Here is a 13,056-nt window from a genome sequence, read left to right on the forward strand (position 1 = left end):
TTTATTATATTCATATTATCATTATGTAAATACTGATGGCTTGAAAAAGTAACTAAATAAATAAAATGCATGCTTAATTATTTCAACTGTAAGTTTACATTATACATTAAAATTTAAGTTTTTCTGAAATCAGACATTGAACTATTTCTCATGTTCATTAGTAACTAACCTGATTTCAGCCTTATATGACATAGAGGATGATTAAATTGTTAGCAAAACGACGTCATCCTCCTCTTATTTGTTGAAAATTATCGAAGCGACAGCTGTTAACGGAGTGCGAAAAGCAAAAAGCGAAAATCGAAAATCGGATCGATGAGCTTAAAATCGAATATCTTGTATATGTATTTACATGTAGCTAAATAAAGAATCAGCTGAAGTGCAAGGACGTTTCGGAAGGTCGGGTCCGTCGGGTCTCCTTGACAGAATCGCGCACGTACCGACTCGAACGGTCTTACTTCGCCGCTCATGATAGGGTCCGAACGATTTTGCGGTTCACCTGATCGCTCTCATACTATACTATATATACACATATTATCGTACCTACTATCGACAGTGTAATAGATGACGAAACATTTGTTATAGTAATTTAATAGATTAAAAAGCAACTTAAAATAGAGTCTGGATGTCTGGATGTCTGGATCTCTGAAGATTGCAGTTTAGCGCCACTATCATTAGGCCTGGTTTCAATTATCATTAAATATATTCTTAGATACCGTATCCCAGTCAGACGCATCTTAATCAGATGCCAGATAAGACCTGTATATACATAATTTTATATCTGGTATATTTTGCCTGCAAAATGATTATCTTTTATTGACTTCTCGAAGAAGAAGAAAAGGGTTAACCAAAAAGAAGTTTATGTTTTCGCCAGAAATTAAATGAATAAAGTAGATATGTATGTTTGTATATGCATGTGAGTATAAATTTTCATTTTTCGTGGGCGTTTTCTCAAAAAAGGCTACACCGATTTCGATCATATAAATTCTATATGTTGAATCTCAATAAGTATTCGCTTTGAAAAGTTCTATGCGATGATCCTCGATTTTTTTTTAAAATAGGCAGCCGTTTGTTTTTTAATATTTGCTGCCATTTTGGTAGTTCTTAGAATGTCTAAATTTGAATGCCAAGCCAGTGATATGACGTCCGGGTATGATGAAGAGAAATTAAATATATGTTAAATAACAATTATAGATTTATAATATAAACTTATAATAAGTTTGATTGATCAATTACAAATGGCATCGATTAGTGTTTATTAAAAGGCAAAAACTATTTTGAAAATAAATAGTTGAAAATTTTATCGTGACAATTTGAATAATTGCTAAATCTCAATTCATATTGATAAAGTCTATTATTCACGCATATCGGCCAGTTTGTGCAAATTGCAAAGATAGAATGCTACCTGCGCCTAGTTTATTTGTGCTTTTAGAGAATAATATAGTGTGAAAAGCTTTAAAACTTTGTCCACCGGCAGCCACCCCGCCTGTTCCGTTTCGATAGTCCTCTGGTCGAGTGTGTGAATATGTGAATATGTGAATATGTGGATGAGTGGTTGTGGGAAAAGAAAGGGAAACGCGTCCGAAACTATTATATTATATCGGGCCGAGTTATCCGCTCGACTGATCCTTCGGGGCGAGACAGCGACAAGACAACAACGACGGCGACCAATTATTAATTATTCAATAAAAATAAAACTAAAAATAAACACAAAACAAGACAGCGTATCCAGAAAATTTAATTTCACACATTGCTGAAACACTTGTGTGATCAAAACATAAATTAGCAAACTATCATCATTCTAAATATATTTTTTTAAATTTTGAAGCCATCATTACCCCTTAATATTTATAAGTTTTCCGGGTCATACTGACCAAAATATTATCTATATTTAATTGTAAATTTAAACAAATATTATATTTAATAGCAATGTTTACTATTGAATAAATAAATAGATAGAATTAAGAATCTAATTTAGGAAAGCAATTATCTCTTAAACAGAAAAAAAATCAAGAATCAAACTTAAAGAGTAAGTTTTCAATGATATTATTTACAATTTAGATAGCCATACCCGCGCTACATAAAATAGCAATTAATTAATTTCTATGGTAAGTTAAAATCTGTGTCAATTATGTTTTGAGGAAATAGACTTTTACGATCTACAAAATACGAAAGTTACCTGACTAATTCTTTAATAAAAAAAATATAATCATTTACAAGTTGTAAGAACGCGCTTATCGGATCAAGTGCTATCTAGGTTTCTGCCTCGGTGTAAATGAGCAGAATAACGTAATAGAAAGCATTGAGTTTCTAAATAGAAATAGAAATATAAGTAAAACCGAATATAATCAACCTTTTAACACTTCAAATTTCACTACCGTCGTACTACATACACTTATGTATGTAAATTATGTATTTAGTGCATATTTATCATTGGGTGAAAACAACTTTGCAAAATTCAATATAGAACACTAGGAAAAAAAGTTTATATAAAATATACACTATTTCATGAAGCTGAAAGTTTGTATCGTAACAGAAAAAATCTTTAACACTTAGGAAGTCGAAATGAATAGGATTGAATTACTTTAGAGAGCCAAATTACGAGCTTCAATTTTAACTAGAAAATTGAGAGCCAAATTACGAGCTTCAATTTTAACTTGAAAATGCAAACTCTTCGAACATCATCAGTTGAAAAGCATGGTCAATGAAACTATGTATAGTGATGAAGTTCATGAACCTAAAAACCACTACGAGTGGTTTAATTATAAAAATTTATTAAAATTTAGAATAATGTATCGCACGTTCATAATATTAATTGGAAACCGCATTGATTATTACATAATAAAAATCTTTATTTTTGAAATAAAGATTTAAAAAACTTAATAAAACAACTAAACTTTAATTATTATTGATAAGGCGATTACTTAGCTTTTTGTTCTAAATTCGAGGAAGATGATACATATGATTTTGCATGATTTTCACTTTGTTAGTTTCTTAATATATTTTACGGTAACTGTAAATTCGGTAAAGCTGGGTGGAACAATCAGAGCGTTATATTTTAATCTTATCTGTGATAAAAATTACAACGGCCTACACAAACGTAGAAATAAATAAATAAATGTATATATATATATATATATATATACATTTATTTATTTCTACACACACACACACATATATATATATATATATATATATAATATGCACAGAAAATTAAGAACTTATAAGCAATTAACTAATAAGCTTGCAAAATGTCTATTTATTGCAATGAATTTATAAATTGTATTAGTCATGTCGATCAATCATCCAATGGCGATAGATTATACATAAAAATTATATTAAAATTACATCTATTAATTTCACGCACTAAAAACTTTGAATCGAAATCATTCCATTATCTCGAAAATAATCCAAGGAATCACCCCTTCCTTGTATCGAATGCAACGCAATAGCAATCTGGGCGAGTCAATAAATCTGACAGAAAAGGGTAAAATGACATAAGGGCGGTTGTGACCCTGAACCGATAGAGATCTTAAATTTCAGAGAATCAGGGCAGTTCAAGGGGGCCCACCGTAATAGAACGGAATATGCGCATCCGTGTAAATGGCCACTTTCACCCTATATTCCTATCAGATCAGCCGACCGTGATCGAATGCCCTTTTTATGTTATTATTTTGTTTTTTTAATTCAAGTAACACAAAGCAAATACGTGATTGTGTATAAAAGTTAATTCATATAAATGCTTTCCGTTTTGGTAAAAACGATAGTGTTTAGATATTGGAGTCTAGTACTGTGGATTGCTCAAATATATGCATCTCACAACAAAATTAAACTAGTGGGGCGCATGGCATCGTGCCTTAAGGCAAATTGCTGAAACTTCCCGTACCAAAAATTATTATTTTTTTAAAAGATTAACATTTTTGAAAAAAAAATTTACTCTGAAAAATTAAATTTTTGAGAAACTATAAATTTTTGACAAAAATTTACTTTTTTTTGAAAAAAAGTCTTTTTGAAGAAAAGTATATTTTGAAATATTTTGGAAATTCTAAACTTTTTTTCAAAGCAATCGTACTGCTTTACCTGCATAGAGACAAAATATCAAAGCGCGTAAGCGCCGCGCCGCCATCTAACGGATAAGCATTGGTACGGAACCCATAGGAATGTAAACAAAATTTATACTTATTGTTAAAATCTCTATGAAATATCTGATAATTTGATGTGCATATTGTCTAATGATCATTTTTGACCACCAAACGGCATCATTTTTTACTTTTTTCATTAGATCTCCGAAACCGCTAGACATGCCTTAATAAAAATTTGATCAACTATTCATCTTGTCAATACAATTAAATGTTTTTTGAATTATTAAAATCGGACGCTCCGTTCTCTTAAAAACTGAGTTACCGTTTTTGGCACTTTTTGCTCCATATCTTCGGAACGGCTAGACCTGCCTTCGCCAAAAACTAATCAGCACGTCTCCTTATCAATACGAATCGAATGTTTTTTGAATTATTCAAATCGCTTCATCCGTGTTGCCGAAATCGTCGACAAAAATTTGTATCCGAACACACATACACACACGCACACATACACAAACATTCATCCATTTTTTCTAAAATATGCCAAAATATTCAGAAACCTCTGAAACGTAAAGATATATAAACATTTTCATTTTCGATTTTTTTGCGATTACTATAACTTACCCTACGGGAAGTTAAAAATATAAAGGCTAAAAGAATTGATGAGATAAATTAAAAATCGTTTAAAATAATAAGACTAACTTTGTTTGGAAATATACAGAATAAATAATTTCAAGCATCTACGTTTCTTATTTCGACCATTTGGTTGCAAAACTTGCATATACGTATATATGGATCTTGTTCAGAAATATAAATCATAAATATTGTTGTGTTTGTTATGTTAATTATATCTTTGTATTAATTTGTTGTGTTAATTATATCTTTGTATTAATACAAAGATATAATTAGAGTAAATGATATATTTCCAATATCTAATACTAAGACATTTATAGCCCTACCAAAATTACTTGGCTAGTTGAAATTGATTCAAACAATGCAAAAAAGAAGATAGTCATCTCGGTATAACAATCAATGATAATGATATCTACCATGTTCTTACATATGTATCAATTACATTATTATCGCAGAAGTTAAACCGATTCCGGTGGATGTGAATACAAATCCTGACCTAGGCGTGTCAATTAGCTTCAACTTGTGTAGTCGCAGCAACAAAACGAAGCAAAACGTCGCCTTAGCCGGTGCACTTTGGGTACGATAGTATGATAGTATGATAGTATGATAGCGCAGCGTAGTAGCGTAGTATTCGTCGTGAGGCGCGAATTGTTTGCCTTTCCGCCGTTAGCGGCGGGTTGGAGAACATTAACTGTTGTTATTCATACGAGATCGTACAGTGTGACGAGAACTGGCCAACGACGTTTCCGGTCAACGAGACAGGTGTTTCCCCTTTTGCCTCTACGAAATGACTCGATCTACGGCTACTCGCTACTCGCTACCAAGACTGCACTGGACACGAGGCGAAATTACTGGGACTGGTCTTGATTTCATTTCAACTATTATTGTCACACGAAATCGATGTTCTTTCACTCTTCGCGCAGTAAATAATATATTTTTATTTGCGTTTGATAATAATTTATTTCAATCTTCTTCGGTCTCTAAATTTTTAGGACCTATACTAATAAGAATCTGAACTAGACTGAACCCACTACCAACTAATTATCACCTAAATTGCCTTGCAGATGATTTACTTTGTAGACATTTTTTGATTAACTTGTTTACTTTCTCTCAATTACGGAAATTTCTATTCACATATTACATACTGTACCCAGTTTCAAAGATTGTCGAATGAATTGACAAGAATCTTGAAATTTCTAAAGTAAGTATTCGAATAATGTTGTTATTGTTATCTCTAGAACATGAATGAACATAATAGTTTATAGCCTTTTCCATTTTATAAGAACAAATTCGATTTCATTTATTTAACAATGTTATAAATGTCAAATATTAAATATAATACGATATAAACTAATAATTTTTTGTATCTAAGCCGCTTTCTGTAGGTCTATAATATTTTAGTATATATATTCTTCTATCATAATAAAAAGTTTCATCAAAATCGCCGAAAAACAAATTTTGACAATGAATTACGAAGAAATGGTTAGTCGATCTTCACCAAAAACTTATCAACACGACTGATGTCTTACGAAAATTATTAACTTCCCGTAGGGCAAGTTATAGTAATCGCAAAAAATCGAAAATAAAATTTTTTATATATCTTTACGTTTCAAAACCTTCTGAACATTTTGGCATACCTTAGAAAAAATGGAGGTATGTGTGTGTGTATGTGTATGTGTGCGGATACAAATTTTCCTCGACGATTTTGGGAACACCGATCAACCGATTTGAATAGTTCAAAAAACCTTCGATTCGTATTGATAAGGAGACGTGCTGATTAGTTTTTGGCGAAGGTAGGTCTATTCCTTTCGAAGATATGGGGCAAAAAGTGCCAAAAACGGTAACTCAGTTTTTAAGAGAACGAAGTGTCCGATTTTAATAATTCAAAAAACATTTTACTTGTATTGACAATATGAAGAATTGATCAAATTTTCGTGGAGGCAAATCTAGCGGTTTCAGAGATCTAGTAAAACAAAGTAAAACAAAAATGCACATCAAATTATCAGATATTTTATAGAGATTTTAACAATAAGTATAAATTTTGTTTACATTCCTATGGGTTCCGTACCAATGTTTATCTGTTAGACGGCGACGCGGCGCTTACGCACTTCGATATTTCGTCTCTGTGCAGTTAGAGCAATACGATTGCTTTGAAAAAAAGTTCAGAATTTCCAAAATCTTTCAAAATACACTTTTCTTCAAAGAGTCTTTTTTTCAAAAAAAAGTCATTTTTTGTGAAAAATGTATAGTTTCTCAAAAATCTAATTTTTTCAGAGTAATTTTATTTCAAACATGTTAATCTTTTTTAAAAAAAATAATTTTTGGTACAGGAAGTTCCAGCAATTTGCCTTAAGGCACAATGCCATGCGCCCCACTAGTTTGAATTTTCAAAATCGATTCCTAGTGAAAATGTTTAGCGAAAACATGACAAATGCTAGTCCTTGTCGAGTTTTCAAATTATCAAATGACTCAGATACACAAACACACACATACTTCTACCAAATTTTGTCTCAGAATGACTTGAAACGTTGAGAAAACATAAAACTAACACTAATGATTAATAATTTCTTTAGATCAATCAGTGCCTACTTATAGTTAAATATATACAAAAGTTCTGTTTTGTACATATTTTTTGTATTTTGGACCATTCAGTTATTTTAAAAAAAAATTGATTTAAATTGTTTTTCGATAGTTGACGGCAAAGCGAAAGTATCCTGGTGAGTGAAGTTTGAATATGCAATTTTAAATTATGTCCTAAAATAAGGATAAAACAATTAGAATCGTCAGAAGAATGTTAATCTTAATGTTATTCATTTATACACACTGTGTATTAGTGTATTTGTGAGCTGAATAAATAGAAAGCCCATTAATAAGTCGCCTCCTAAGTGTAGGTAGGAAGTCCGAGCGCGCACGCTCCAAGCCAGTTTTTCCGTTACCCTTGGCCAGTAGAGCATTCCTTCTTCTTGAGCAAAAATTATACCAATTACAAGTCATAAACTTCCGCCGTGCTCTATGCTCTGCTCTATGCTGTATGATGTACTGAATGCATGTACATGTCTACATGTGTATATTATGGATGAATGAAACGAACACAAACAATATATAACACACACACAGAAGCGAATTCGATTCAGGGGCGAAGCAGGGCCGAACTACATTGAGAAAGTGAAAATGAACCGACAAGGCGAATACATTTACTGAGAAGCAGTATATTATAAAATATTGAAAATAAAGAAAAAAAAACTATAAAATACAGAGCAAGAATCGGTTCAGCCGTTTTTGAAAAATCATCGACGAGAAGTCAAAATTAGATTCACTCTCCTTTTTTTTCAATTTGGTTTCAGATGATTAAGAATGACTTAAATTGTCGAGAAACACATAATATTAGCAAGTAGAATTTTCTAAAATGAAAAATATTATTTTCTTTTAAATTTCTTTGTTAACAGTATTATATTGACAAAGTATACGATAAGTTTTGCACATAGTGTTCTGCATTTTAATATTTGATATCAAATTGAAAGTAAGTATTCGTTTAAAAATTTTAAATGCTGTCAATATCGCATGTGGCTCAACAATTTATTGAATTTACAAGTGTTGGTAATTAAAGGGTATACCTGTTTGAGCCGATGTCATCTGTTTTAACGGCTGATCGCAACAGGTGGATTATTCAGTCGAGTCAACTATTTCATATTAAATTGAAGCTTTTGAATATTTACTCGGTTATAGACGGTTTGCAATAGCAAATATAATGTTTTATAACCAATTAATTGAATACTCGACGATCTATATAAAATTGACTATTCACGAAAAAAATCCAAAATTAAGTTTTTTAGCGCAAATACAAGAATCAATTGCCGGATTTGAAATAAAAAATTATATCACCTTAATAATAATGCGATCTATTTTTTCGATATAGGCAATAACTGCAAAGTATAGTACTAGAACTTTGAAAAAAGAAACATGGTTTACAAGAATTAGTTTTGAACTTCGACCGGGGAAGAAAAAAGAGATCGTCACATCGTAGAAATATGAATTGTATGTTATGTTATGTTGTAGGAAGTGCGCAACGACAGGTGCCGATCGTTAAGGAAGGGTCTATGCAAGAAATCGGTTAGGAATTGTAACGTCTCAAAAGCAGAAGTCGCCGGCTATTATATATATATAATGCATTCATTCCCCTTTCCAAAGCCAGGAAACAATGATAGCGAAGGAATTGAATCATCGAGGAGGAATTGTGCCCTCGATAGGGTCACACACTTGCTTACATTGTATCGGGCCTCTAGTCTATCCTGACTGATACTGATGTGTTTGGGCACCTCACGGACATCCTCCTTACAATAACAATAGGCGAACAATAATGATTGATACAGGAGAAACGAATTCACAATTCACAATTCACAATGAAGCTTTTATTTTCCGATACAACAGAACGCGCTAATGTCTTAATGTAACAGCGATTGAGATGTTCAATTTCTTATCCGTATTTCACACGGATACCTAAGCCTACTATAATCGATTATCTTCATATCTAAAAAAGATTTTTTTAATTTCTGACTTAGAAATATTTTTTTTTAACTTCATTCAAGTCGTTCTGAATCGTTTGACATAATTTTAACAAAACCCTGAAAATTTAAAAACTGTTAAGATATACAGCTTTATAAAATTGTTTTAGATTATAAATCTGTAATAAAAATTTTGATTGTTATGAATGACATTGATTAATTTCTAGAAAAACCAAGAATTTTATTTTTAAAAAGGTCTAAAAAACAATTACCGCTATTTTAAAATTTACTGATAAATTTTCTAATCTAAATAGCTAAATTTGAATTATTATTGATTAAGTCTTATACATATCGTATAGTTTGCGTAACTTGCCTTAAAGCAAAATGCCACTTACATCTAGTTTAGTCGAAAAACACCGCAAAACATTGTCGGTCAGTTATAAGTGTTCTATAATAAATGATTATGTACATTTTGCTATAAAATAAATCCCGCCGATACAAATGCATTTAATTTTAATTATGCTATGCATTTGGATCAAGTTTATGTGATTAAGCAATTCATGGATGGTTAATTCGAATAATTGGCGAACGATGAGAAGATCGATGCTTTGCGAATCTTTCATGGAATAATAATAGTTACAGAATTAGATAATACTATTGATTATCAATTTAAGAAATTATTAGCTACTATTGGGCTGTTTTAACTTATCTTAATATCTGAATTTATATATTTTCACATACCGAAAAGTTCATGCAATTCACTTTCTAATATGTCTAATTTTCTAATATGTTGTCTCATTTTTTAATTAGTAGGTATATGTTGGGGTCAAAACTAATAAGAAACGACAACAGCATATGTCTGATCAAGTATGAAATAATGAGTCTCGATTTCCATCGTTACTTTTCTAGCAGGTGTTATTATTACGGACGCACAAATGTCCTTATTATATTACCACTTCGCATTTTTAAAAGTTGGCGAAGAAAGTGCAACCGGTTTTTGTTATTTCGATTATTTGAAACAAGCGATTGGCGAATTATGAAGATTAAATAACAATAATCGACTATTTGATTGAAAGTTGCCAAGCTGCCGTATTTGTATATGATTCATGTTCCAATGAATAGTCAACTGTAATAACAAATATTAGGAATAATTAATAAACTTTTATGGCACGGTATAATAATGGAACTCTACGATATAGTGCTACCATAACTAAATCCCAGTTGACCACACTCGAAAAATCGGAAACAGCGCTCATAAAGCACGCTAAAAAGTTAAGAATATTCGTATTCAGTTAATGAAACAGACAGAAACTTTTTAGCATCGTATAATCTATAAAAAAGCTAATATTGACAGAATCGTTTATGAAAAACTAAATAAATAAGATCACTTTTTATGGTTTCGATCAGACGACTCGTGCCCGTCATATGGCCAGCGAGGGGACTAGACTTTCTGAAGCCGATAACTATCTGAATTGTACCTTCGGCATTAAACTAGGTGTAAGTGTAAATAGTGTATAAGAATTAATCGGCAAGTATCAAATTTTAGGTATTTAGAAAAAAATTACGACTGTTTATTTCCAAAGTGAAGTTTTCGCTTTTCTTTAATCAATGCAATTATCAATTGATATCTTTGAAACAAATTAATAACTGTACTTGTCTTAATTTAATTTATCGCATATATAAATGTTTAGTGAAAAAATAAACAATAAATTGTAAGTTTTTTACACTGGATTTGAGGATAATATAAAACGCGTGTAATTTTTACGACGATGTGATTTCTAAGTACGCAACCCATTTTTCCAAACTTTAATAATTTTGTATAATCAAAATACTTTTCGTAGACGATTTTCCAGGGACAGGGCCAAAAACGCGCCTTGAATGGGAAAGCGTATTATGCGTGATAGGGACAATATGTTTCAAAGTGTAGGAACTAACGTGAAGTCGTGTATTATGCTAAAATATTATGTATAATGTTCTTAACAAGGTTCGAATTGTAGTTTGTTTGCAATATGGGTATCCTACATATCGTATATCTACATTATTTTTAATAAAACTTAGAAAATTCTGCAATCTGCTGAATGGTCTTCAAATTATTTTTTACAGTACGTTTTTTCAAAGAGCGTATGGACTTTAGCTATTATTTTATCGAATGAATAATGTATCTAACGACCAAATTTGACTTGCACTTTTCTTGCTTTATTTTTTTTCGTTTGTTAATTTGAATTCCTCCGACTCGGACGTAATAATGAGTCCGACCGTTTAAAACTCCCTTTAAAAGGTGGAACAGGTGATTCCTCATGTGCGTGTAATTGAGTTGATACACGGGGGCCATTAACGGGACACAAGGCTTGGGATCGGGTCGTCGTTATTAAATTTAAAATTTAAAATTTAAAAGGAGGGCTGTTTCATCGTCATTCTTAAACATCGAGCTGGAGGGCCTTTGCAAGTCGAAAATGTAATAATGCCACAATTTGTCATATTATTGTCATATTATGAGTTTGTAAATGAGAACTATTTCATGGATGCACAAAGTGAGTCTATGATGTGATTACGATGTTTATTTCTATATTTCTATGATAATATTTTTAATGCGCATGCGACATTTTCGTTCACAAAAATCACTTTTTATTGCCATTCGAATCTGCATTGGAGAAGACACATATGATATACAAATTGAACATCCACATATGAAAATGAAGTCGGGTGTGTGTATGATACACGGTTGATTTTTGATTAAGCACGTATTTCTCACCTGATATTCTATATCGTATTGTATCGCACACATGAAATATAAAAACAAATAAATCAAACAACAAGAAGCTTAAAAGAGTGCAGAAGTCAAAATTAGAAAGGCTTATTGATGTTCCATTGGTAGTTTACTTGTAATTGCAAGTTCATTTATCGAACTTTCTAATAATTACATGTTTAAAATAATACTAATTACATGATTATAAATAATACCTCCTTTAAACTATCAAGATCAACTTCTTTTGTACTAATTTGTACCACCAATGAAAAAAATTGTACATTAAAAAAATGCGAGCTCTTGTTAGCTTTTTCATATCTTCTCGGTTTTAAAAGATAAAAATTAAATAAAAGCAAAAATTACTAACATTAAAATTAAAATTAATCTGAACTTTTTTATCACTTTTAAAAAAAAAAAACATAAAAAACGATTACATTTAATTGGATTAATATTAAAATTTGGGACGACGACTCGTTTCCTTGATAAAATACGAAGAAGATTAAAATTTAAATAAAAATAAGCAAATAATCATATTTAGAAAACATCTTTTTTTTAATTGCAATTAATTGCAAAGAAGCGACCCGACTCATCTTTACCAAAAACTAATTGAAACAAGTCCCCCTTGATGTTTTCGGAACAATTATTGGATTTTCGAATCGAGGATTTTTGGCTAAAACTTAGATGATTTTTTCTTCACTTATCTACTAATTATAAAGAAAGGGCTGGGCCGGTCGTCGCAAAAAACTAATCAACGCGAGCCCTTATCAAGTTTCAACAGATAGCTATTAACTTTGAAATCTGCAGTTTTTGAGAAAACGCAGGCAAAACGTCAAATTTAGCACCATACGGTGTTAAACGATTGAAAATGACTTGAAACGTCGAAAAAACATGGCAAATCGTATTCAGTGGCAAATCATATGCTTTCCTTCGGGAACTTGATAAATATTAGAAGTTTCATTCAAAATGATTTCATAAAAATTATGTAGCGGCAGATTTATATATGTATTTAAAAAGCGAATATGTTGATCGTTCTACAAAATTTACGAGTATTTTTTTATTTTACGTATAAAAATTAGCCTACATAACGATTATTAAAATT

This window comes from Ctenocephalides felis, unplaced genomic scaffold, assembly GCF_003426905.1.
Source record: "Ctenocephalides felis isolate EL2017-DRISC unplaced genomic scaffold, ASM342690v1 CF-g0.4_SCAFFOLD_01886, whole genome shotgun sequence".
NCBI lineage: Eukaryota > Metazoa > Arthropoda > Insecta > Siphonaptera > Pulicidae > Ctenocephalides > Ctenocephalides felis.